The following is a 27,894-nucleotide window of genomic DNA, read 5'->3' on the forward strand; positions in this document are numbered from 1 at the left end:
CTAGCGAGTATGATATCTGTTTAGCATCAATCTTAGCACGCCATTTCATAGCACTGCCAAAAAATGACAGCCTTTGAGGCATCTTAATTCATCACTTCCCTGGCACGGAATGAATATATACACATGAGCATATTGCGCTCTTTCTGTTTTTGACGTTTCTAATAAAGCAGTAACCTCGGAACAAGGTCAAAAAGATAGTTTGCATAAAGGCAATACAAATGGTGGGATGAAATTAAAAGGTAAGTTGTATGGCATGGTAAAGCACACACAATGAATATTGTCCAGGTATTTGCAAATGTAAAATTTCCATGCAAATTTGTGATGAATGAGCCTGAATGGAAGTGTGACAGTTGGGTTAATCTTACTGGCAATGATGAATTACGCAATGCTGTAATAATACTAAACCGATGAGCATTTTATGTGATGGTACATCATGTCCCGAGGATGAATGAGGCAGGAGTAAGTTAGAGTGGAGTGTCTTTGCACCACTCGTAATTTGGTGCATCATAATGACACTTGTGGTGGGCTCGAGTTCAAGTGTGTAGTATTTGCATTGTGTCGATATTCATAGAGTTGCAAGTTCTGTAATTGTTCTTTTCTTATTGTGCAGTTGCCCTGGTCATATTTCTTTTTTGTTGTCATGCTAGCATTCCATTTGTGTTTTGTTTTTTTTTGTAAAATGCCATCTACAAAAAGTGCTACAGCTAAAAAGCAAAGCTACAGCGATCGCGACACCTCGACAGGCTACACTTGTCGTGATTAGCGTCGCAACGGTAGCGGCATTTTTTTTGTAGTGTTTATTACTCATACCGGGGGGATTGTTATGTTTAACACAGTGTTATCAAGAGGATAACAAAGAACCATCTGTTTGTTATTTTGAAGCAATCTTCTTTCGGATCTGTTTGCCTCAAACTTTTTGCCAGCAAACCAAAAATCATGTTATATAAATGTACTAAAATGGAAAATAATTTCTGTTCTCCTCGACATTGATTTGATTTTTCAATCCGATCATTTTCAATAACCATTAAAATCGTATGTGCGTATTTCCAGGTCAAATATTTAACCGTATTAATTGCTGACTCAGCCATTTATCCCAAGCAGGGTAGAGCGATAGAGTGGCAATTCATATAAAAATGTCCCGGCAATAAATGTCCATTACGTTTTAATAAGCAAGAGGTCATAAAACAATACAGTTGGTTGATGAAATAAACCATACCCGGCTGTCATAACGGGGGAAGTTATTACCGTCCTGCCATTTCTCTCATTCTTCTATCTATTGCTGTCCTCAACAGACGTCAGCGGCGTAATTTATAGCACCGCCACTTGGCTGCACCCACCCAGTTATTCAGCCTCACAGCTAACACAATATCAACCGCGGTGGGTCGTATATCCAGCTACTCACCCCGGTGACCTGTCATGCAGTCAAGTCGGCGGGACACACAATCTCCCCTCGCGCAGCGCCGTTCGGTCAGCAAAGCTTTTGCTGGATAGTCTGATAGTTGGCCTGGAGGACATCTGAGCGGTGAACCAGCAGCAACTTACGGGTCAGCTGCTCATGCGGTGAGGAAGTCAGTTAACCTGCCAGTTATATTGCACTAATTTAAGGCAAAGTCACCTTAGCAGCACATCGTCCGCTAATAAAGCAGTTTTTAGTTACTTACTAACCCTAACCCTAACCCTAACCCTAACCCAATATTAGAGCTTTGTTAAATGAATGTACGGGCAATTTTCAACCAAGACACAAATGATTTCAATGTTCTTTCCCTGGGTAGATTGTATTTGTGTTGTGCAATACGCACACACACACTTGGCCACCCAAGGGATCTGTGCTACATCGCCGGGTAATGGATTTGTCTTGTATCTTTGCCGACAGATCGCTATAGGGAGGGTTGAACGCGTAAAGTTCTATCTCATCGGGGACTTGTTGTTCAAACCAGGAAGTGTCGAGCCCCACATGCAAGGCTACTTGCAAGAAGCACTCCTCTTACATTTTAATTACTCCCCATGCTTCGCCCACTATTCTTTCAATCACAATAAAGAGAGAATACCCGCCTGAAGGATGTACGTGGACCTTGGAAATTAATTTGACTCTTGTCACCTCTTGGGTCTTATCTTGTGACACATTTTAATTTGAGATGAGGTTTTGTATTATTATTATTCTGTATATGAATATAATAATATTATTAAATAATAATATTGTTTAATAATATAATTTATTATTTTAAATATAATTATTTTAATATTCCTGTGCATTCATAGCTACTATTTTTTGTTGCACGACACATTTCTCACCTGATTTTGTTGACCTCCATTTTTTTTTTTTTGCTTCGCATGCAGGGGGAAATGAAGCTGACACGTCATTTTATTGTAGCGGACAACTCTAACAAATGAGAAAATGGGTCCGGTTTAAAAAGTCAATGGGAAGTCATGAGGGAAGCATCAACATTTGAAAAACAAACAAAAAAAAAGGTTATTCTCTGCTTCAGCCTTTTTATATGAGTTGGCTATCAGGAGTTGTCTGGCATGACAGATTGTTTTTCCCCTTCTCTCAATGTTGCTGTTTCAAAAATAGATGGTATAGCATTAAATCATGAAAGACAGCAAAGTACTTCTGGAGCCATCCGCTCATATAGATTTAATGTATCTCTTGTCCATGCGTTATTGCAGGAGACTCGAAAAGACTTTCATCTCCGTATCTTATTTGTTGACCTTCTCTATTTCCAGTCTTCTCGCCCGCATGTGTCTTGTTCATTCATCTTTCATTTGTATAAACCGTACATATTTTCCAGATAATAATAGTTTGGCTCAATGTCGCTAGGTAGAGATGAAGGTTCAACTGCAGGGAATGACTGAATAAATAAAAGTCGAGCTCAGGTGGGGGAAGACAAGCAGAAAATAATGCAGGCATAAAGCAGGATTTTGGTGGATTTAGCAAAGAATGTGGCAATGTTGAAAAGTAAGCCGTCTTGAAAATGTCTCAAATGCGAGAGAAAGCGGTCAAAAGAAAAAAAAATGATACAAGGGGGAAAAAACTGACCAGAAAGTATTCCCTCCGGCCCAACAGAGAGCTGGGTTTTTCTTTATTGACGTCAATCAAGTCAGGCACGGTCAGACCGGCTGAGACAGACAAATATATTTCTGGGAGAAAAGAAAAACATAACAAACGAGAAAAGGAAAGAAAATAAAGGATATTGAAGTTCCAAATGTGACTGCCACTCTTACTCAACCCGTCACATTCGTTCTATTTAACGTTTCGTTCCCTCAAAACGGAAAGCTCACCGTATTTTTCCGATTATAACCCACTTCTAAAAACCTTTAGATGCAATATTTTTATTTTTTTACTCTGCCCATTTCTAGTTCCGCATGATTCTCTATTAGCGATACATCATTTGTAGGATTTGGGGTTCAGCATTTTCCTTGAAGGTACTTGAAAGTCCAACCAAAAACATTCCAATTACCACACGCCTACTCTGTTAAATGAAGGATTTTTTTTTTTCTGTAACAACCTAGAAAGCTTCAGCAATTCTCTCCACTCGGAGAAGTCTCAATTACACCGGCTTGTTGGTGAACTCTCCGGGGACTAGGCAGCTGTGAGTCTGGACTGTGGCTAAATGGGATGTTCCCAAAGGATGGCAGCACTCAAGGAACAGCATGGGGACGGACAGGAAGTGAAAGATGTAATGGCAGAAAGAGAGCGACAAAGAACTCGAGAGTCTACAAAGAAATCTGCGGTATAATTATCCTACCGTTCAAAACTTTGAGGTCAGCCAGACAATTTAGTGTTTTCCATTTAAATTAATATAATTGCACAAGGGTGTTCAAGGGTTTTCAAGGGTTTTCTCATCATCTATTAGCCTTTGAACACAATTAGCAAACACAATGGACCATTAGAACACTGGAGGGATGATTGCTGGAAATGGACCTTTATGAATTAATTATATTAAAAACCAGACGTTTGCAGCTACTGATTAGTATCCTCATTGAAAAAATAGCAATTTTATTTATTTTTTAAAAAAAGGACATTTCAAATTACCGTATTTTCCGCACTATAAGGCGCACCTAAAAACCTCCAATTTTCTCAAAAGCCGACAGTGCGCCTTATAATCCGGTGCGCCTTATAGTGCGGAAAATACGGTATGTATTTACGAAAGGATGAATTTCGGAGTCTCTCTTAACTCATTTTAAATTAGTTAAGGTTTTTTTCACCACCCCAAACAGATTGGAATGCATCACGTGAAAGAAAAGATCGAAGGCGAGACAAGTCAAAACTTCACTTGGGTGATGGATAAATAAACACGGACTCCCGGATAATCACACAAACAAACGCTCCGGCCCGCACATACCCGCAGTCGTACCCACGAACGCACGCATGTTGCAGCGGGCAGATGAAAGGAGCCCTGCAAATATGGCTCCCGTGTCCAAATGAGCAATGCTTATTGTGGAAAAACATAGAGATGTTTGTCTTGGCAAGATAAGAATGTGACTGTTTGTGTCTGTGCTGATTTGTGCGGGCTTCCCTCGCACACATGATCTTTGTGATGTCAAATTGTTCAACTAGGTTTGTTTGGGGCGTATTTTACAAAGAGGATTGATTCGTATGATGCTGTCTCCCTATTGCCATCATTAGCTTCAGTCTACTCCATCGTAACTTCATGATTCTTTTTATTGTTCGTGCAGAAACGAGGAATCGAACGCACTTTTGCATCGAGTCACATCTTTGCACCTGTTCATTCATGCGCCGGTGTAAAGAGGCTTGTTTGTTTGAACATATTTTGAAAGTACAAATGTCACAAATTTTAATCAGACAGCATAGCACGGTGAAGTAAAATCTTTGGAAGTGTCACTCCACTCAACACTTCTGGAACTACAAAAACATCGTGGATTCTATTTAAGAGACAGCTGAATGACTAAAAACATGTTAAAAATGAAGACTGGAGATTAATTGTGATTTTAATTCCTTTAAGAATGGCGCTGTCTGTGCTGAACTGAGAGGAGACACAATTAAGCGAATGTCATTTGCATAATCAAGTACAAGTGCAACAAAATGAATGTTACAAATTTAAATAGACTTTTCGAGTGTTAATGAAGAAAGCACTCGCGCAGTGCCAAAGTCTGCCACCGATGGAGAGTGTGAAGCTCGTCACCTCAAAGTGACTGCTGAGCCTCCTGTTTGAGACATTAACACCCGTGGATCAAATTTAAATTAACTGCAGATATCATTTTCATTTGGTTTCCCACTGATTCAAAAGTCCTTGACCACATTGCTGTGACATAGCCATCAATCAACTCATAGAGGGACTGTAAAAGAAGACGGCTTCCTGTCTGACTCAAATCTAATTTTGGAAAATTGATCGATAGACATTGCCAAAGCAGAGCCGGGGATACAGAATTTGGCTGTGAGCCTACTTTCTTCTACATTTTTTTTTAGGAAGGATTGAACTTTAGAAATGGAAAAAAAATAAAAATAAAAAAAGCGTTACTACTAGAAAGCTGAAACTATATTTCTGTGAAATACGGAATTCCGGTGGGATTTTTTTTTTTTTTTGTATTATATATTATTCTCCATCTACGAAAACATAGACGAAGATTAATTAATGAACTAATGCTGGTCTAGATTGTACTAGAACGTTAGGGTTCGACTCAAGAGCTTAAAAAATAAAATAAATAACTGTGAATATTGCTAATTGCTGTGCCTGTCTGTCATCATCAATGCACAGGTCGCTCAGAGACACATTTTTTGAGTTTGAAAAGTTGAGGAAAGAATATTCCAGCTTTTTTCCAACATCTCCGGCGGGTAAAGTGCATTCATCAGAGAAGAAAATGAAATCATCAGAGCAGTGCAATAGTTGACTGCGACTCTGCACCTCTGCCGTGCAAACTCTGATTTCCCATTAATAAAAAAAAAAAATTAATTTCCACTTTTTTTTCCCCTCCATCTGTCTTCTGCTCTGTTAAAATTTACCCTCGGAGCCAATTTCCTCACTTACACGCTTGTATCATTACCTCACTTTTCCTTCTTTATGGCAGCAGTTCTCATATTTAGTTCAATATCCCTGAAGTGTTTTGATAGGAGACTTCCTTAATATCTTGTCAGTGAAAGTGAATAAAACATATTTCATTTCAAACCGCACGCACATCACACATTTTATAATAAATGAACCTGGCACATCCCCCCCCCCCCCCCCCCCCCCGGCTTGAAAATGAAAACTTCAAACGACAGCACCTACTCAGAAAAGACACTAATAGTGACAATCTTCGTGCTGTGACCACCTACACTTGAATGGCGCAAGATTCTCACAAATTTTCTGTACCGTATTTTCCGGACTATATGGTGCACCGGATTATAAGGCACATTAAGGAAAACAAACAAGTCCAGCAAATATTGTCCACATTTATTTTAACATCCAGGTGCACCTGATTATAAAGTCTCTTATAGTCTGAAAAATACGATATGCTCGGACAAATATAGTACCTTAGTCACCAGTAATTAGAGATTAGCTTTGTTTTATAAATTACTTTTGACCCCAGGCTCCTCATGTATTGTACGTATTGTATGTATTTTTTTTTTAATCCTTATATTTCTGCTCCCCCAATCACATTGAACATACGAGTTGGCTTAATCATTACATAAAAAAAGAATTAAATCTTATTTCGCCCTGGTAGTCTTCTGCATAATCGCTGTAAAGCTTATTAGGATATAATTAACCTAACTTTTGCTGCGGGCAACTTTTCCCACCGGTACTGTAATTTTCATGACTCAGCGAAAACCAATGTGTGAATACCTTTTTGGGAAATGAAGAGAGAATTATCAATAACATCCCGATTCCCGGTGTTGCAATAGTCAAGAAGCTAATTATTGCAACCGTTTCCGAGGCGATTAGTAATGTCGGACATCGGCTATGAATCTGAAAATGTCTCAGTTTCTTATTGGTATTTTTTTTGCCAGGATTTTTGAAATTGAAATTTGATTGGCAGCCACCGGTCATATCGTGAATCACTTAGGTGACTCCCGAACAACCCGGCATAGAATCAATCCCCATCTAATGCTCTCTCTACAATTACCCCGTGATAGATTGGCAACCAGTCCAAGGCGTAGTCATCCATGTTCCCCTTAGTCAGCAGAAATTCTGTAGAGTCCAGCCCATGCTGTGACTCGTGACCCCGAACCGAATAACTCGGACGAATCGGACAATCACTTTGACTTAAATAACACCGAACGGTGAAAATGTACCGAATATCCACACGAGCGAACACTGTCTATTCTCCCTCGATAAATGATAAGTGCTTATCTTGATGTTCAGGAGAGACTCGGACATAAATGCTCGGAAGATCTATAAAAGCGTTGAGGTATGACTGCGATGTGCTTAGACGCGTGATTTCGGTGTGTTTGCACAAATCGGTACAAGGAGAGCAAAAACATACAGAGGCATTAGCGTAGCTGCACAAATGCCGGCACAGCTGGGGGTGTTTCCCTCCACCCTTAATGATGGCCATCGGGGAGCAAGGAATGGGAATTATTTATGCATTCAGCAATTAGATAAATAACTACACAAGGGAGGTATTCAGTCTTTCAGACGTCCACATCGGGATTTTTTTTTGATGTATGTAAAGCCACAACTGAACACTTAAGCATTCATGCTCAATTTGACATTGAAGATATTTACAGTTTCCATTCATCCGACGCTCGGTGAAACGGTTTGACTTTGAAATATGAGTCTTCTCTGCAAACACCGTTGGGATTACGAAACGTGAGGTTTGTTTCTTAACACACTTGAGAATCAAGGCAGTCAGTTCCAAGACGCCATTGAGGTCAGATTTGTTTGGATTTGTAATTATTTTCCCTTAGGTGAAATAAAGTCATGGAAAAATAATGTTTTGGAATTTGGGGAATAATATTTAACTTTGTTAAGTGCTGCTTGGACTCAGAATGACCTTTGTGACACGAAACAGATTTCATTCATTTCAACAGGAACGTCAGATGTTTGTTTACATTTAATCTCGTCTTGCAGCTAATGTGAGTGACATCATTAATACGATTGCGCTTTATGTTCAAATGGCAATCCATAAACTAAATATAGGACCAAGACTTGTGAAATAAAAGCCGTGAGAAGGTATCCATCCATCTCATCAGTTTGGTCGTTTGAGATTACAACCTGACATTTGTCCTCAGCGTCTCCATACAATGACCTCCAGGTTAATGACCAGCTATTGTCCAACACCTCGAGCATCAAATACCCTTTTAGAAAATGTATTAGAGAAGCTTATTAGATCTCGTCGCTGGTGTCATTATAGATTTCAATTCCAATGGTCTAACTTCTTTCCAGGCTCAAGATCCATTTCCCGGGAGACAATGTCTGCTGTCCACTGCAGTGTAAAAAAAAAAAAAAAAAAAAATGAATTATTCATGGGAGACTCTTACCTGACAACAATTTATCATATCTTCTGAAATCCTTTGGAGTCTCTCCGGTTGCTTATTATAAAATTCATAATGCAGGAAATAGGAATGTCAAGGGCAATGTCTCGAGTTTTTGGAAACACACCTGTGAATCCGGCTTTCACAGCACATTACTTAGATGTGTGTCCTTAGAGGTGAAAGGTATTACAAGCCATTGGAAGGGAATTCAGATGCAAAGCTGAGCCATTAAAGTGGGATTAATGGCCTCGTGGGTAAATGAAACATAATTTATTCGATTATATTCCGGTGTCATAGGCAGGAGGCGCTGGGGTAATGTGATGTAGGGGTGTCATTACGCTTTTGATCTTTAGCTAAATAGCTATTTAGCTTTGCTGTGAATAGCGTTGTTCTTCAAAATGTCGACTTGAGCTGCATTCACCTTTCTCTAGACATACATGTTTCAATGAATGTATATGAGGCTCTTCTGTACTCTGAGCTGACTTTGAAGTCAAAAGCTAACTTACAGCAGATCCACGGTTGCAGCCCACTAGCTCCATAAATGTTTCCAATGATGCTTTCATCCTGTTCGTTCGCTACAAGTTGCTGCTGGTGCTCTTGTGCCTCATTCAAAGCCATAAAAAAAAAGTTGCAGTCTAAATCAAAGCTCGCATCCCCTTTGATTTGGTTTTAAGAAATCATTTCAATTCCATGCATTATAAAGTCTCGCTAGCCCGTGGTGAAGCAGCCGCCTCGACTCCATCTTTTCTTATTGAACAGTGAAAGCATCTCTTAAAAAAGAATTCCTTGACGTTCCTCTTCACTTCCATTCATTCCTCACTGCACCTGGCCTTGCTTTTGTCTGGTAACATTTTCCCCAACTGCTCTCTCGCTTTAGCTCTCCTCGCGCGTATTATAAATCATTCCATGCGAGGGCTTTAGCGAAATGCTTAAAATGCTAATGGTGAAATGTAAAGCAGGTGTCTGCAATTAATCCTTACCTTGCGGTTAACACACTGTATGCATGAATCCCAATAAGCATTCACAACGAGGCTTTTGATAGTAATGACTACTTAGCTTATTGATTTGACTCAAACATATTTCACATTTTTGTGCAAAAAAAAAAATCCTCCAGTGACACATAAAACAAACACGCTGTAATTTGGTGTTTATTTAAGAGTTCTAATTCAAGAGGTCGTAAACATGGTTATGCTAGCACATACTTGCGTGTGTACTTAGGTACAAGCAAAGATAAATGCATAGTAACGTCCGACGACCGCTGAAGCCACATGAAAATTGATCTATGTATAATCTGGCCTGGGAATTTCCCCTGACATTATCCAAACCGGTCATTTAGCCTTCACGCCGTGGTTATGCTATGTACTCACACAAACACACACACACACAGTCTTGTATTTGTTGTCTTCTGGGGACCACCCAAAAAAAAAAAAAAAGCCTACTTTTTAGGACCACCCTACAAACACACACAGATTACACAGAAGCTAGCAGTTGTGATGGCAGTAGAGCGTACTGACGTGGGTTTTTCTTTCCGCTTGGGTCGCATTCAAGGTCAAAGTGTTTACCCGGCGTGTTGTGTATTTATAAATGGCATGTGTTTTCTCGCCCGCACTACTAATGATACGGGAGCTGCACTTGGCCTTGACTCACAAATTGACAACCAAAACAGGGAGATGTAAAAGCCAGAGAACTCTCCTATTGTTTTTTTTTTTTAATCTAATCTAGTCTAATCTGTAACTATATTTGGTATCAGTGACAAAGACAAAAATTGCAAATTTTCTTTAGACGATTATTTGTAGATGTCTATTGATTTTTATTCAAATGTGACTCCTCCTTCACATTCCAATAAAAAAAATATCTTGGCCTCTGTCGGTTTTAGTCATTCAAACTCTCATGTGACGACAATGACAGATTAGTGTCGCTGCGAGCGCTCTATTAACATGAAGCATCCACGCTAAAATTTGCTGCTCCCTGTTTGCCGCTTTCTTAGCTACATTTTCACTCTCCATTACATTCGTCCTTCATCATATTTTCCATTTTATTTCACTCTCCTGCTGCCCACCGCCATCCGTCTCTAAAGTGATTTAATATCACGTGATTAATGACGGCCATTAGAAGCTTCAACATCAACATGTTTTAGAGTTTACCAGCTGGAGCCCGTGACTCTGTTTGTGTGTGTGTATAAGGAAACACACATAAATAACATTCCAGATGTAATTTGTGCACCTAAAGAAGCCAGACATGCACTTAGGCATGCCTGCCAAGAATTTTATTAAAAATGCAATTAGGGTTCAGACACCTTGAAAATGGTTCTGCAATATTTTGTTTTGCTGTTATCATCTCCGAGTAATGAGCAAGACAACACATCTCCTTTGGAATGCTTGAAATAACATTGTAGACAATGGTGGAGTTGACTTTCATTAGAAAGTCAGCAGTCGTTAATTGATGGTACGTGAAATGTGTTTGTTTAGAGTCATATTAAAATAATATCCCTGACATAGAGTTATTTGTTTTTCCACGGATCGTTAAACACGTTTTTCCATGCAGATTTCTTTGTTGTGCTAGGAATTAATTTGTTTTTCAGTTTTGGTACGAGCGTTGTATTTATTTTTTATTTTTTTTTGCACAGCTCTTATTCAAAGCTTGAGTTTCCTTTTTGATATTTTGTCAGATCAAATCATACTATGGATTTGTTCCTGAAAGAAAATAATCAGAATATAAACACAACTTATCTCGCCTAAGCCTGAATGCAAGATAAACATGTTAATTAAACTTCACAGAAACGACCGCAATGTTTCTTTCAACCTTACAGGCTGTTGTTTATAAATCTTAAAACACATTTCGGAGCTCTGCATTTGTCTGATAAGAGGATTTGAGGATTTAAAGCAACAATACTTGTACATACTGTAAGAGCTATTTATGCAGCGTCTGCTCACCAACCAACCAGGAGTTGAAGAATAAATCGAAATTGGAGATTCCCGTAACTTCAACTTCTTAAGTGTGATAAGAAAATGAAGCTTCAAATTTGCTTCATGAACCAGTTGTTGTTTTATTCTTCTAAAAGGCACAATTGGTTTAAATAAATGGCTTTCAGTCCAATGTTGAATAGAGAAGTAAAAAAAAAACTGGTTCATGAAGCATTTGAAGCTTCATTTGCTCATCATGGCTTGTGCTCATTATGTCTTGTATTGCAAGTTACAGTTTCAATTACTTTAATTTAACTTGGTGAATAAAATCCCAGGTTCCTTTCAAAATGCTGTTTTCTAAAGACATTGCTTTCACTTTTTATATTTTGTTTATATCATTTCTATTGGTGAATAGAAGCCATATAATAGAAACATTCACAGTGCCGCATTAAACCTGTTTGTATGATTTTTGTTTATTTCCATTTACTTCACCTTTATTCACCCATGTGAGCGTATTCTCATTTGCAATGCCGACCTTGCAGCAGCAGACTTTCCTCGATTTTATAGCAAAGAGCTGTAAAACGCCCCTTAGATACGTGTCATTAAAACAAATGTCCTATACACTTAAAAGGGCCACAAACACAGATTCCTGTTTGTAGGCATACCGAGGAGGCCTTGGGTTTCCTGTGGTGCATCAAAGGAACATCATCCGCGCTTCATCATCTGACAGCACATCACTCTAAAAAGTCCCCACCCTCCCTTTTTCCCCCTCCCTCACCCCTCTCTAATTTAATATGTCCTTCAAGTCTGTAATTTAATATTCCATCTGTTGCATGCTCCCATGTCAATACACTTATCAGGCATGTTTGACCTTTTCCATCAATCTTTGGCTTCATTTGTTATGTTGCTTGACTCCTTAAAATGCTCATCTTCAGTTTCTTTCATTTCCATTAAGTGTCAAGGAGCGACATGTGGTTAATAAGTGCGAGCAGTCTTTAAGAGGTTGGTGATGAGTTGAGGGAATTTTATGAAGTCCAAGTGTTCCCTTCCTATGCTACGTCGCCTAGTCCTAGTAGTAAAAAAGTTCCGATACCTGGTATCGATACCAGTCGCTGATATTTAAGACAATTTCTGATGTTGAGTAAGTCCTCCTTAACAATAGATGGCGCTAAACAACGGCAGTTTGGCAAATCATGATCTGTTTCAGACAATGTGAGGGTAACAGGGTAGGGCAGGTTTTTTTATTTTTTTATTTTAGCGCTCTAATCCTGCGGCTGGAATCTCCATCCTCAGCACGACTTTTGCCGGCTGGAAAAGCTTTACCGGAGTCCCATAATTTCACCCCGACAGACTTGTGCTTTGTATTAAATCACAGCCTTGACAGGTTAAATGGCAGCGTGTAGGATCTTGATAGCCAGTGTCAACATTGGCACTCAGACGCTTTTCCATAGCAACCTGCACCGATGAACTCTATGCAGGTAATAAATCAGGAAACGGCTTTCGCCGGCGTCCAACTCTCCCGAGTGACAATTGTTTCATCGGCTGATTCCATCCAAAAGCTTTTAAAATATGCTTCCCTGATGCAAGCAAAGTGAAGTCCATAAAAAATTGGTTTCCTGACTTTGACAAATACATACTTGACATAGTTAGTCAACCCTGACCAATAATTTTGGAATCGAGGCGGCGAGCCAGACCGTATTAGCTCAGGATTTCCCGGCAGTCGTAAATTAATTAATCGAGCTCATCTCAGTGGCTATTCGATGAGCTAAATAAATCATTTTTTTTCCGTTGTGATTTGCACATGCTGTTTGTCATTTTTACAAACTTGATATTGCATTAGAGCCTAAAATGAGGGGGGAATAAACTATATTTATTACATCGATACCAAATGAGCAAGAAATATAGAAATACCGTCTGCCTGTTATAAATTTTTGTTTTTCATTCGTAGAATTATACCCTAATAGATGTTTCGAAAGCAAGATAAATTGTTTTGTAAAGTTGAAATATCTCACGGGTCCGTCAAAGTTTATCCAGCTCTTTGTTGACAGATTATTTCCATTTGTGTGCGGCATAACAGCTAAATGCAGCTTCACCGTGTTTGGGTTCCACTTACTGACCCAAGTTTGCAGATCTCAGAGCACTCCTGGGTTCTACTTATGTTTTTTTTTTTTTTTTTTGCCTATCGCTCGTGTCAAGGTTACAAAAAGCAATTTGAGCTTTCCATTTTTGTAACAGTCCCCGTAAAGCAATCTTGTTGTTTGTGTGTGTTGAACAAACATCTAGTTGAGAATATAACACATTTTTGTATTTTTTTTTTTTTTACAACACATCGCTGGTGCCCAAACACTTTTGGTCACGTATCACATTGCGTCTCCTCACGCTGAGGGAATTGTCTGCTCGCCCCTCAAGTCTTCCTGTCACCTTTCCTCCCGTTCCATGTTGATCTCTGCCTCTCGGGCTATGGACTGTCACCTTGCGTTTAGTGTGAAGAGCAATGAAGAAGTGTGAGGGGAGCTTGAGAGAAGGTGAAAGGGTGGGAAAGATGCATAAGAGCGCGATGGGAGGATGGCGAGATGGGATTTGATTTGTGTGTGAATGTGTGTTCCGCGACACAATAAGAGGAAAGCTCAGCTCACTTTTGGAGCGTTTTTTTTTTTTTTTTTTGTTTGTCTGACAATCTGTTGTATGTGTGGACGCATCCTGAAAGAGCGGTCCGCAGCAGGCGTTCATTCATGGTTTCATCACCCAAGCGCAACATAAAGCCTATCAAACGCACCACCTTTTTTCACTTAGCCCCTCAATGCATTTTTCCCATGCTCCCTTTCTTTTTTCTCGTGTCTTTTCCGGCAGATTTCCATGGTTTCTATTTAACAACTCTCCAGATTTTTTGAGTCATTTGTGGATTTGAACATTTGGCCGAGTTGCCCCGCCCCAAAAAAATGTTCTCCCATTTTACACTTATTATTTCTTTTTTTTGAGAAGAAGATACAAAAAAGATGAATACAAACACAATGTACAGGCGTGACAGCAACCATTCTAAAATTCTGCAATAGAAAAATTCTATGATCAATCCTAATACTAGCGTTGCAAAATTCTGTTTTAGAAAAATTCTATTCTAAATTCACGTCAATTTCAAATGAAAACGACTTTACTTCATTTTAATGGAAAATATTTTATTTATAATTTATATATATATATATATATATTATAATATTTTATTCTATTCTAAATTCACGTCAATTTCAAATGAAAACGACTTTACATAATTTTAATGGAAATATTTTATTTATAATTTATATATATATATATATATATATATATATATATATATATATATATATATATATTATAATATTTTATTATTATATTATTTTCAGGACTTTTTTTTTTAGCCTTGCACAAACAACTCCGCACAGAGTAGTGGCATTTTCTCATGCCCTCATACGAAGACACAAGATGCCCTTTGGCATGGGTAACAAGCACAACAACCTTTCAACTTATGCCAGCGGAAACCCTTTTGTGGCAAAAAAAAAAAAAAAAAAGAACTACTTTGTGATGCAAATGTATCGTAAGCATAAAAGCCAGGTTGTGCTTGATGAATAGCCATCAATAAGGCCATTTTTTTTTTTTTTATGGACACAAATGGTTGTTTTGCATACTAATGCAAATGCTTTGCTTATTAATAAAGAAAAGAGCTCTTGTCTTCAAATTTCAGCCAATCCTATCATTGCGCTATTCATGGCAATTTTTTTTTCAAACGAGAGCTCAAGGCCTTCTACTCTCACCATGAAAATAAATCCTTGAATGCTAAAGCTATACCTGTACTGACTTAAGGTTATTCAAAGGCTTCAAATAGAAAATGACGTTGCCTAACAACCAGGAGTTGTGTGATGGCCATGAAGATTTTTTTTTTTTAAGATGGTGCAGAACAGCAGTTGAGGCCAGAAAAACTTTTTGCCAGGCAGCAATTTTGCAACGTGGTTGTCACTTGTGAGCCATGGGCAAGGGAATGTTTTGCTAACAGAAAGTGCAACCTGTCACATCCTGATGATCACAAGTGTATTCGAGTGATACCAGAAGCCAAATAGAAGAAAAAAATAAAATACACTGTCATGGTGATTTTTATTTTGTGTCTCTTTTTCCCAGATAAGCTCCCATCTTGGCATGTTATGCTCAATTTACTCAATTCACAGACAATTTAATTTTCCTCAGACCGACCAAGCACGACTAAAATCAGTTGGTTTTCTCTCTTGACCTTGGGCACCTGTGCCTGCTGGTCAGTCTGTTGGCACTTTATAATCTGTTTGAAAGATGTGCCTGTGTTTGGGGTTGTAGCTTGGGTCATGGAATAGGTTTTTAATTGATTGCTTTGCTCTCAGGAGATTTGTACCGTTGGAGAGCCCGGCTTATATATTTCAACATTTGCTCGGTACAAGACTTGTTTTCACTCGACTCATGCACTTTCCTTTCAGATAGATGAATGGATGGATAGATGGAGAGAGAGACAGCGAAAGAGGGTGAGCAATAGAGATAGTCAATTAATCTAGACCTAGATTCTAGACCAAGAGTAAATCTAGCAAGCTAGAAATGGATGTCTGGATGGATGCAATCTGAACTTGGTGCTTGGCAGCACATGAAAGAGTCATTTCTAAGAGCATACAATTTTGAAGAGCTTTTTTGCAAATTTATAGATGAGCCACTTTTTCTGATCCAAAACATCAAATAACTGTCATCATGGGATTCGTAACATCAGCACTGAACCGAGGCTGTATTTTTCAGGGGGACAACAGGATGGACGTTGTCCTCTTGAAAGTCAACGCAACCACTCACCCACCTTGATGACAAGCTTGTATGCCTGCACATGTCCTGCCAGATCCAAAAAGGCATTTGTAAAACAAACAGGGCTTCTATTACATTGGCCTCACGCCAGCTTTCAGAACACACACACATCAACGCACACGTTCGCATCACCCAGACAGACAAGCACTCGCAGGTTATGCAGACAACTTTCCACACGCTCACATACACTGTCAGCTCTGTACAGCCATGTCTCCAATTACACGGGAATATTTGGATAGAAAATTCCCTAACACCCCAGGTGACTGACCCCCCGCTGTTAAGTAAACACACACTCGTTTCATGCGCGCACACACACGTGTGTTTCCGTGAGCCAGATGAAATTGCCCTTCAAAGTAACCGCACAATCAACAGCAGCTCCGTTCTGACCAAGGACTCTCCAAAGAGTTGAGATTGTTTCCTGTGATCATAGTGTAGCGTCTGTAATGCGAGTGTGTGTGTGCACGCGTGTTTGCGGTTGAGGTCGGAATGGAAACGTCTTTTCTTGGGTGACATCAGTGTTTTTTTGGTGTGCGCCAAAGCACGGAGTGGTTACTTGGGTCACATTCCAATCTACATTTGGCCAACGCCGCAACGTCCTCATTGGATGATGTTTCATCGACGTACATGTAAGGTCAAACCATCAGCGGGGAATATTGATCTAGAATTTAAATCGAATTGTAGCACCCGCAAAAGCGCAGGAACAGGTGGAACGGGAGGAACTCCAGACTAAAAAGGCAGGAAATATTTGAATCTCTGACTTTTTCATTAAAAATTCGATTAATTCAAACCCAAAGGCATATTAGTCTTTGTAGTTCACCCTGGACCACAAAAGCAGATGTGCAGTGAGCCTTGGCACTCGCTCTGACCAAATGTAATATTTTCGACCAAATGGAACCATATGTCGGTTATTTCAGCCTCTTATTGAACGGGTTGAATTTTTTTTAACAACGGGAATTTAAGACGGCTGTAGAAAACCGTTGTTTTTGCGAAAAAAGTATTTTTAAAAAAATCACCTGCACTTCTTAACAAACAGGAAAAAAAGAAAGAAAGAAAATAAGACCTTGGCTTGGACCTTGCTCTAGAAATAGTTTCTCCAAGCACAAGGATGTGCAACACACAAGTAAACAAATGAAGCACACATGCGGATGGTGTGATACAGATGTTGTCGAGCATTTAAGGTACAAAGCCGCATTGATCCATTCCAGACTAAAGACAACATGTGTTGGGAACATGTGCACATAAGTGGCAGTTATTATCAAATCCGCCGCTCGGATTCAAACCCACGACCTCAGAAACATGAGGTGGATGTACTATTGTGAATTTACACGCAAAGAGCTTTTAAAACTCAATTTGCCTTCAAAATCTCTGCTGGAGTCTATCGGATGTGAATTAATGAAGACTAAACAATGAGCTCCTCTCTTCAGTGTACTTTTAATATAAAAGAGACCAGCTCGCTCCATGCCAGATGTACTCTAATGTGTCTATAATGAGGAACAAGTGTATTTAAAAATAATGTCACAGTGGATACATTTTAGAATGAATCACTACCGATGTCGGCTTTTTATGAAAAAGAAAAAAAGCATTGTGTTTCTTTTTCTGCATTTTTTCCCCCACTGAATGAAAGATTCCGAAAAGAAGAACACGCTGAAACTACTTCAACGTCCTCACGTGTTTCTCATTCACTCATTCAAATTAGAATCCTCAAGTGGACCCAAAGTTCGAAAACTTTTCATCTATATCTGCCCGAAGTTGTGATTCATTAGTAGTCCAATGCTGCTGGCTTGGCTGCAGTTTCGAGATACCAAATGCGGAACTAAAGGAAATGCAGGAAATGAATTTAAATGCTTTTCTCAACATCACTCAAATGTTGGAAATGGAAAAGCGAGTCTTGACCTCACTTATAGTTTGTCTCCTGGAGGTTGGCCAAGGCAAGCAAAAAGGGCAACCTTCCAATTTGGAATCATTTTTTTTAGTATGATTCAAATAGACGAGGAATTTTTCGGTCAAAACTTTGTTAAAGCTGTATTTTTTTTTTAAGCCCTCATAAAACAAAACAATCACGATTTCAAAAGTGATTCTGGATCAAATGTATCCATATGGGCAATCTGAAAAAAAATCTCTGACGTTAATAACACAAATTTACATGACAACCAGCTTTTGTTTTCTCCTACAACGTTCCAAGACATGCTTCAAGTCTTACTTGTCTCAGAGATTGAATTGCAACCACTGCATAAAAACTTGGACTTCCCAAATAAGTATGACAAAATGAAGGCGTAAGGACTATTTCAGTGAGCCAAATAATTTGTGCATGTAAACATAGTTCACTGGCTGACGTGTCAGCAGGTGTTGTCGTGGAACAGAAACAGAGGTTTCATGTCCTCCGCAAACCAATGATCTGAGCTTTGTGTCAGTCAAAATCCACTGAGAAGGACCCTCAGGGTAAACGCCAGATGTGAGATCTGGCACAAAGTTGGACTTCAATAGCGTGAGTCTGAGAAGGTGTTACGTTAACATTGTCCATCATTTTCAGCCACAGAGACAATGGTTACTATGTGCGGGGATGTGGATCTAGTCCAATACACTAGGTGGAAAGAAAGAAAAATAAATGCTCAGAAATGGACCACAGATTAATTTATTATGGATTTATCTGATTCACTTTGTTTGGTTCTTGTTCTGGGAACACCCAATGGGGCCAATCACTGATGCCTTGTACGGATTGAAGCTTTCTGGTCCATTGACTCATTGATTGGATGGTTACATTTCAATAAATAAGAGAAAATAATCATGTGATGACACAGAAACATAATTATTATACAACCGAGCAAAAAGCGGCATGTAGATATTTTAAATAGAAGTGGTTCGAGAATGGACCCCTGTGGAACCCCACATGTAATTCCTAGTTTGCTCTGACTCATAACATCAATCGAGACAAAGATTTGAAAAAATTTAACATCTTCGGTAAGTCCCACCCATTGTTCCCGAGAAATATATTATGTGAAATACAGAACATCATCAGTACATATGTATGAATCTCCATAACTCGTCTCCATCATGACCTTTGATGGACCGTGAGATTGTGAGCATGTAGGATGAACATCATACTTGCATAAACAGAGGATGCACTGACCATAACTCATTCAAGCAGACCACTTAGCGTTATTAGTCTAAAACAAAATATGAATATTTCAAAACCATAAACATGAAAACAAATAGAGTAGCCAGCAAAGGGGAAGGGAGGAGGGGGGGCACCATAACTCAAGCCCGGGCCACTTAGTGTTAATGTAAACCAAATACGGAATATTTCAAGCCATAAAGTAAAAGAAAGACCGACATACTCTGAGTGCCTTCCATCCACTCATCACATCTTTTCCACTCTCCTTTTCACTGGTAATGCGCTGTTGTGATTAGAACATTAATCCATCATGCTAAATAGGATGGGATGGGATGCTACACCACAAACAGGAAGGGGGGGGGGGGACTTTTTAGGAGAAGATAACAACAAGGGCTTGTTGAACGATTTACAAAGCAAACACAGAATGGGGTGAGAGAAGCCAAGCAATTAACAGCCGCGAGGGGAAGTGGATTCGAAATAATACAAATATGGCATTGTCACGCCACGCAAAGCAAAATATAGAAAAGCAAAGCTCCTGTGGGGCGGAAAAATAGAAAAGTCAGGGAGAAAGAGGAAGCTATTAGCGACTGTCTTGGTGATCGCTTCTTGTTGCTCTTATTGCATTGCCAGGCCCTGATGCAGTCCAGAGTCAGCTTGAGCATGCCGCACCATCACTCACACGCTAATGGCCAGCTGGAGTTGTGCTACTGTCTTTGTCTCACGAGTGTGTGTGTGTGTGTGTGCAAGTACGGCCACTCGGTCGGTTTCTTAGGACTCGTCCGTTTGCTAGCTGAAGTAGAGGTCATTTTAGAATAAACTGAAAATTAAAACGCTTATTCTTGAGCTCACGAAGTTTGAGTTTATTCGTTTTAAGGCAGCAAAGCATCTCTGGAAACAGGTGGAGGGATTTTAAGACAAATCGTACCTTTGGGTATTTTGGAAATTGAACGGGATGAGCTGGATGAAGTGGCTGGGGAGAGGGAAGTCTGGGAGTCCCTCCTAAAGCTGCTGCCCCCGCGACCCGACCCCGGATAAGCGGAAGAAGATGGATGGATGGATGGATGGATGGATGGATGGATGGATGGATGGATGGATGGATGGATGGATGGATGGATGGATGGATGGATGGATGGATGGATGGATGGATGGAAATTGAACGGTCGGCAAAATCCAAAAATAATAATTTTTAAGTGTATTTATAGTCTATTTAAAAAATCCTGGTAATTTGATTTCTTGAAATAAAATTTTAAAAATTCAACAAAATATGTAAATGCAAGTGGACTAGCTGTATTGCCTTGTGCCCTCTTGTCATTATCCAGGCACATAATTTTCGTTTTCAGTCCCGCTTGCGTCCGACATTCCGTAGTTGGTCCACCATAATCACTTTGGCCGAGTTTGCTCCTCTCTTCTAATAGGCTGCAATTATTTCACCGCGTCACAAGAGGTGAGGGGAAGTTCATCCAAAGCCGCTGACTTTGTTGTTGTGTGTGCCTGTTTGTAATATTGTGAAAAATAAAAGTTGCATTGGTTCTCCCTCAGGCTCCTGCTGTACCTTCCCCTTTTTTTTTTTTTTTTTTCTCCCTCCTCTGTAATTCTGGCAGACTTCGCTGCGGTCGAGCTGGGCTAGCCATTGGAAAACAATCTGTCTTGTGTGATTTGGTGGTTGGAAGTTAAAGTTTCATCCAGCCTTCGCCGTTGTGGACGTCTCCACATCCTGCACATTTTTTGCCGCTGCAGAAGGCCGCGATATCCTTCAGCTCGTATCCCCCCGACCGCTGTTTTCAAATGATTTCACTGGAGACTGAAATCGGTAGCTTGCGGGATCACATTAAAGGGAAGCGCTTTGAAAAATTAAGCCAATTGTCAATGTAAACGTTTGCTTAAATGGTCTCGGTTTGTTAGCTTTTAGCGAGACTGATACGTTGTTTCTTTTTCACACTTTGAGTTTCGGAGCTGAGAAAAATCCTCAAAAAAATGTCGCCAAAAAATAAATGTTGCTGTTGATTCTATGATAACCAATTGTTCATTATAGTGTCATATTTTTAGTGTATAATTAAACCCTTGCTTAAGTTCCCTCCAATTAACCTGCAAAAAAAATTGCTCCATTAAATTACTCCGCAAATGAAGTTTTGATTAGCCAAACTGCCAATCAAATCATAAATAGCACATTAAAATGAAACATAACAATTCTGTCAGTTTAGTGTAGTTTTATAAAAACTGTGTGAAAGCTTTTTTTTTTTTTTTTTCGGGATAGCGCTGGAGGGGAGGGTCGAATGTCTGAGTCCTCTCAAGGAGATTAGCGAGAAGACATTGAATCAGAGAGGGAGGGAGGGAACAGATGAAGGGATGAGAGAGGCCATGAGAAAGAGGGGGTGGAATGGTCTTAGTAGTGGGAAGTGTGTGTGTGGTGGTGGTGGGGGGGGTCCTCCGTGAAGTCCATTCATGCCCTGCTGAATAAATAGAATTCTTTCTCCGTCTCTTGCTCTTTTTTGTCCTTTCTCTTTCACACGTTCTCATTCCTAGGCCGACTTTCTCTCCATCATCTGGTTATTCTCACCATCTTTTATGCTCTCTATACCTCTTTGGCTTGCATTCCTCCTGTCTTTTGCTGTCACGGCCTTCTGTCTGTGATGTCATTCAGGACAAAGAAGCCAAGCTTGCCCGGAATGTGAGACTGACTGAGAGGGAGAGACAGCCAAACAGTGGGAGGGAAAACTCGGAGAATGGGTGACACAAAGTCAAAATCGGGAGGACATCTGGGGAATAAAATCTCATGTGGATAGACTCATGGATGGTTCCGGTTGTGGAATTCCAAGAGAACCAAGCATGCTGGATTTGATGTCACCAAACTATAAAAAGAAAAAATACTTTAAAATATGTTCATGTAAATCCATCGAGAACCTCAAGTAGTTATTTTTAAAAACCATTTAAGAGTCAAAAATGTAAGTCATAAATATATCTTCTGAAGCTTGTTAACAAAAACAGCATGTTTGGGTCTTGTGATACTACACCATTCGGCGTTACTATGGAAACAAACGATGCATTGAAGCTTCATCTTTCATGAACCATAAAGGAACATGTTCCCATAACAAAGTCAGCTGTGAATGAGAAAAATGCATTGTAGGCTCGGAACAATTAAGGGGTCAATTTCCCCTCATCACTTCCTTCACTGATGCTTGTTGCCAGGGAGGATTTCCTTGTTAGCTGTTTGAGAACAATTTTGATCCTCGAGGGAGAAGGGGGGTCGCTGATGCACCCGTGTCGTCGTTTCGATGACAGCCTGAGTGAATATGTCACAATAAATTGATGTAGTCTCAGCGCAAAAGGGCCTCATCTCGAATCTTCTCGATCTTTCTACTCGATCAGCGCGAGACAGAATCATTGAGTTTAAATATTCTTGGAGGTGGGGAAACTCAAGTTCTTTCCACCTTAGTGCTTTTCTCACTTCTCACCTTCGATTTGTTTGGCTCCTTGAAAGGCTTGCTGGTGTGGTCTTGGACTGTCTGATAAGAAAGACACACAAGCAGTGACAGATTCATCAATCAGTGTGTCTGTTAGACAACCTTCTCTCAGGAGAGGTCACATGCCACACCGCACGTTTGTGTGTGTGTGCTTGTGTGTGTGGTCTTGGGTCACGCTACACTTTAGTCAAAATCAAAGTGTAATTTAGCGCATTTTCTTTTTCCATCTCTTTTCTCCTGTATCATTCGTCTCAGTTAGAACAGAGAAGTAATTAGGTCCAATGTCTACTCATGGTTCCTCAATGTCTGTTTCCACGAAAGGAAAATCTGTCCAAATGTCATCATATTCAAATGCATCTGCATTTTAAGTGTAAAGGAAGCCCCCCGAGCTATCGGTCGCCATGGCATCGTTTACAAATGAAACACAACATCAACAGGAAGCTTCCCTCCTGTTGGGCATTTTTGTTTCATTTCCGTCAGTGACTCAGAGGGAAGCTTTGCCAAGCCTCAAATGCCATAGTTGACTCAGCGAAGCCGTAATTTGGTCATATGACGTAAAAATGCACCAAGTGAACCTTGACCCATAATAATAATAATAATAGTAATTAAAGAAATTATTTAATAAATAAATAAAAAATAAATAAGATTATTTATAAATAATTAAAAATAAATACTTATAAATAATAAATCGATATTGACAAGAACCTGTTTACTTCACCATTAATAGGTCGGAGTTCTTAAAAAATAAAAGCAGTAAGGTGTAAGAAAAATGCCTTTTTATACGTAAAAATGCACCAAGTGAACCTTGACCCATAATAATAATAATAATAATAGTAATTAAAGAAATTATTTAATAAACAAATAAAAAATAAATAAGATTATTTATAAATAATTAAAAATAAATACTTATAAATAATAAATCGATATTGACAAGACCCTGTTTGCTTCACCATTAATAGGTCGGAGTTCTTAAAAAATAAAAGCAGTAAGGTGTAAGAAAAATGCCTTTTTATTCACTCCCATTAAGTCTGTTGTTCGAAAGCCTATAAAACAGTAAATGTTACATAGCATATCAGACTCCGATGGGAATATGGTCATAAAGTAGCAGGAAATGTAAAGCGTGATTTATATGATGAGAATAAACCCGATTATTATGAGAGATGCCCAGAAGACACTCTAGAGAGCTTTGGAGTTTTCCAGCCGTGTGATTGTAGTGAAACTTCGCATGTCCTCTTTTTCACTCTTCGTTTTTCTCTCAGGTGGCTGGCATTGGGCTCTGCTCTGCGTGTGTGTGTGTATGTCTGGTATCCTCTGTGGCTCACCCACTCAGCAGTAAATTCTGTTATCCTAGGGGGTCTGGCTGTGCAAGGATTAGACTGGCATCCCACTCAGATTTTAATGTGCAAACAAACACAGGTTCACACACACACAGATGCACACACATTTTACTCACTGGTATGCAGTGCACCAACTGGGCTTTGAGATGGCTCCACTTTTCAATTTTCAGCCCAATTACATTTCACTGTTACCTAGTCTAAAGAGAGATGGCAATTTTCTTGCGGGCAGCCTCTCGCTCTCACACACACACACACACACATAGCTTTGCACCGCATGCCGCCTAATCTCAAAATTGATTGCCTTGCTCAAGTTTAAAAAACTTTTTGTTTACCTTTAATTGACGAGAGGCATTTACAAACATGACTGCGTTCAAGTGGCCCATCATCCTAAAACAAATTGCGTCAATGCAGGTTTTATTTATTCACGCGCACGCACTTTCTCCGAATGTTGCTAATAGGCAAGCGTATAAAGTGAACAAACAACCATGTAATGCGGTGGTTCCTTGTCATTGACACTGCCCTTTGGAATGCAACAGGGTGGGGTGGGGGTGGGGTACCATGTGTAAATATGCATTAGAGCAGTGAGCTTGCGTGTGTGCACATGTGTGTGTGTGTTTGGACTTTGCTGTCAAATTAGCCTAATGAATAGCATTAGTGTGAATGACAGCAAGAAGAGGCAACAATGGCTGTCATTTAACCCCCTTTTTTCTCTTCTTTGCTTTTTGCTTCCAATCTGACACCCCCCCAGCCCTTTTCGTGCATCCCCCCCGCCCCTCGAGTTGAGCAGCGTTGATAAAATGTAATGATGTATCTCCATCTTCAAGCCAAGATGTTCCAATAAAGCTGTCTGTAATTAAATAATGAAAGATGATTTTTAACAGTCCATTGCCAACACCTCAGCTCTCCAACAATAACCCAGTGATGAGGGAGATGAACTTGGGAGGGGAAAAAAAAATTAGGGATACAATGAGATCACCTCAGCTCTCCGATGAGGGAGATGAACTTGGGAGGAATGACGGGCAAAAAAAAAAAACTAAGGCGACAATGAGATCAGATATTAATGAAAGATGGGGAAAATGAAGCTTCAAATTTGCTTCATGTAAATATGACCCCCATTGACTTGCCATTTCCTAAACTCCTTCATTTAAACAAAATTGCTTCATGAAGCAATTTTGAAGCTTCTTTTTTCCCTATCACTTCTATAAATAGACTCGGTAAAATTTCGTTGTCCAGGGCAAGTCGAGAAACAATTGATGTCAATGCAAACCACGACTGGGCACATCTATCTATTTTCTTCACTAACACGACCGCCCACTTCAAGTTCAATATATTACAGTCGCTCCCGATGTCAAGATTTCAAAGTGCTCGATCACCCGCAGTCGCTACTTTAGAACTGCAGTCTTCCTTCCCGACAGTCGCCCTGGCTCTTCTCTATCCCAATATATTTATATCGAAAGGTTTCAGCGTGTGCGAAACAAGTCTTTGTGCCTCCCTCAGTGATGTGACACCTTTCATAACGCCGTAAAGTGAACATGGGGTATGTAAAAAGACAAGCACATAGTGCTCCTTGCACAAAGCAGCTGGTTGAATTCACAATGATGGCCTGGAGCTTAACGGGCTCCACGCTTTAGATGCGGTGCATTCTCTCGGTTCTCGTTGTCTGCCTCGCTTCGGATGTGACAGTCAAATTTAAGGGAGTCAGCTGTTTAGACGCCAGGGATTCAGTTGCTATACCTGAGCGTCTCATCTGTCTCCCTCTGAGAGGTAGCGCTTTGGCGCTCGGGCGATTGACAGTTTGACATCTGAGATTGGTCAATCCCGAGCTGTCACTCATTTCGCTGTCGTGGACGCTACAGCTAAACAGCAGTGGCCTTAGCGGTGACAAGACCTCAGGCTAATGTGCTGGTGGAGAGTTGAGGCTCACGCTAAATGAAAAGCATCTCAACTTGATTTAATTTTAATAGTGGTCAATTTCAATTTTGCACCGTGAAATGATGTCTCGTGCTGAGTAATACCTAACAAAAAATTTAAAAAGTAGACCTGTTCATTGACATTTATTTATTTATTTATTTATTTATTTATTTATTTATTCATTTTTTATATTTTTTTTGCAGGATTTTTTTTACAGGAATTATTAGAATACGGATTTCCCCCACCTCTTATTATTTGTCATCCTCCACTTCATTTCAATGAGATAATGCTGGAAGACGAAAGGGAAATAAATGCTCTCTGTCTCATGACAACTGCTGATGACTTTATTTTTCAAGGCCCTCCAAGATTGCTTTCATTTTGACACTGTCCCAGTTGAAAGTCACTTTAAATTGCCTAATGTTGCTCTGACATGCATAATTAATTAATCCTTCATCAAACCCGGCTCCGAGGTGGCATTGAACCATTTGATTCAAGTCCAAATTGTCATTTCTCTATTGCTTTCCTTGAGCATCAAATAATAATAATAACATAAAACGAAACATACTTCTTTGAATATTTTCCCTCAGTACTTTTTATTGATATGAATTATGCTTTTATTGCAGCAGCCATATAGCAACAACAATAAAGTGTGCATAAAGGTCCAGAAAAGTTTAGCCGTAGCTTTGAAAAGTTCAAATCCCAGTTTTGTTAAGGAGATTACTTTTAAATGAACAAATCATTCACGAGTGGCGAGTTTTTTTTTTACCCCCTCGCAACTCACTTGGCAATCCTCACTGTGCTGTCAAGATAAATAATAACACAAATATGGCAAGAATGAAGTCACAACAAAGGAATGCGCGGCCTCTAAGCTCCGACATTCAACGCTACTAGTTTCTTTCAGCCGACTCGGGCCAGTTAAGTATATTTTGAGTATGAAATGAAAGGTTTAGCGTTGTGGAATTTCAAATAGTTTGCCGTTTCATTTCCTGGCAATATTATCGTCTTCAAGTGCTCTCGGTAGAATTTAGCATTAAATCATAGTAAACCTAAAGGAGAACCTACACAGATGATATCATTCCTCACGACTGTTAGACCTTGAATTTGTTTGGATGGGAACTGAAGTTTTTCCATAAGAAGTCATAAAAATAATATTATTCTTTTTCACACCAAGTCATTCAAGATGGCTTTCAGCTTCCCCTTGTGACCTCGAAGAGAATTAGCCGTGTAGAAAATGGATCGCTAGGTTGTCAACTTTTCTCAACCTTTTCTAAATTCAGGCACACATTTAATACTACAAAAATCTCACAAACTGTAACAAAATGTCATAAAAAATACCGAAATAATAATTGGCCATCAGGAATTTTCGGTAAAATTTCGTATTACAGGAGTCCGTCCGCCCCTACATGCGGTCATTTCCCAGCATCAACAACCTTCACTAAATGGAATCATTGGAAACGTCAGAAAAAATTTAGCAGCAAACACTTGAGGTGAGATTGTGTTTACCCGTGTGCCCCGAGAGTTTTTATTTCCTGCGAAACATAAGCTGTTATATCGGGGTTTGAGTAAGATTTGTGATGTCAGCTGGCTAAGTGAGCGTGCGATGTTGGAGTGCGAGAGACGCTGCGGGGGAAAATAAGAGTGGAGGTTTACTGGCGTCTGACCTGGAGAACTTGCTGATGCAAACCTCTGCGTCTCTAACCACCTTTCAGATTTTAACTGTGTATTACACCATGTACGTTTTCTTCATTTAGGCGTTTTCGAAACTGTGTGACCATTATTCCATGAATGAAGCAATTCTGACGAAATGTTCCTTTTTCCACTTTATTTATTTTGTTTATTATTTGGATTTATTTGTTATTTTTATTTCTTCTTTCAGTATTATAGTATAATTTTGTCACGCCAGATGGTCTGGACAAAA

The 27,894-nt window shown here is 39.6% G+C and overlaps 1 protein-coding gene across 1 annotated transcript in view; it reads left to right on the forward strand.

The window, feature by feature from the left end:
- Positions 1 to 27,894, forward strand: part of cntfr (ciliary neurotrophic factor receptor) — a 99,801-nt gene that overhangs the window by 52,120 nt on the left and 19,787 nt on the right. The gene's annotated exons all lie outside the window — the stretch shown is intronic.

Source organism: Syngnathus scovelli, chromosome 13, assembly GCF_024217435.2.
Source record: "Syngnathus scovelli strain Florida chromosome 13, RoL_Ssco_1.2, whole genome shotgun sequence".
NCBI lineage: Eukaryota > Metazoa > Chordata > Actinopteri > Syngnathiformes > Syngnathidae > Syngnathus > Syngnathus scovelli.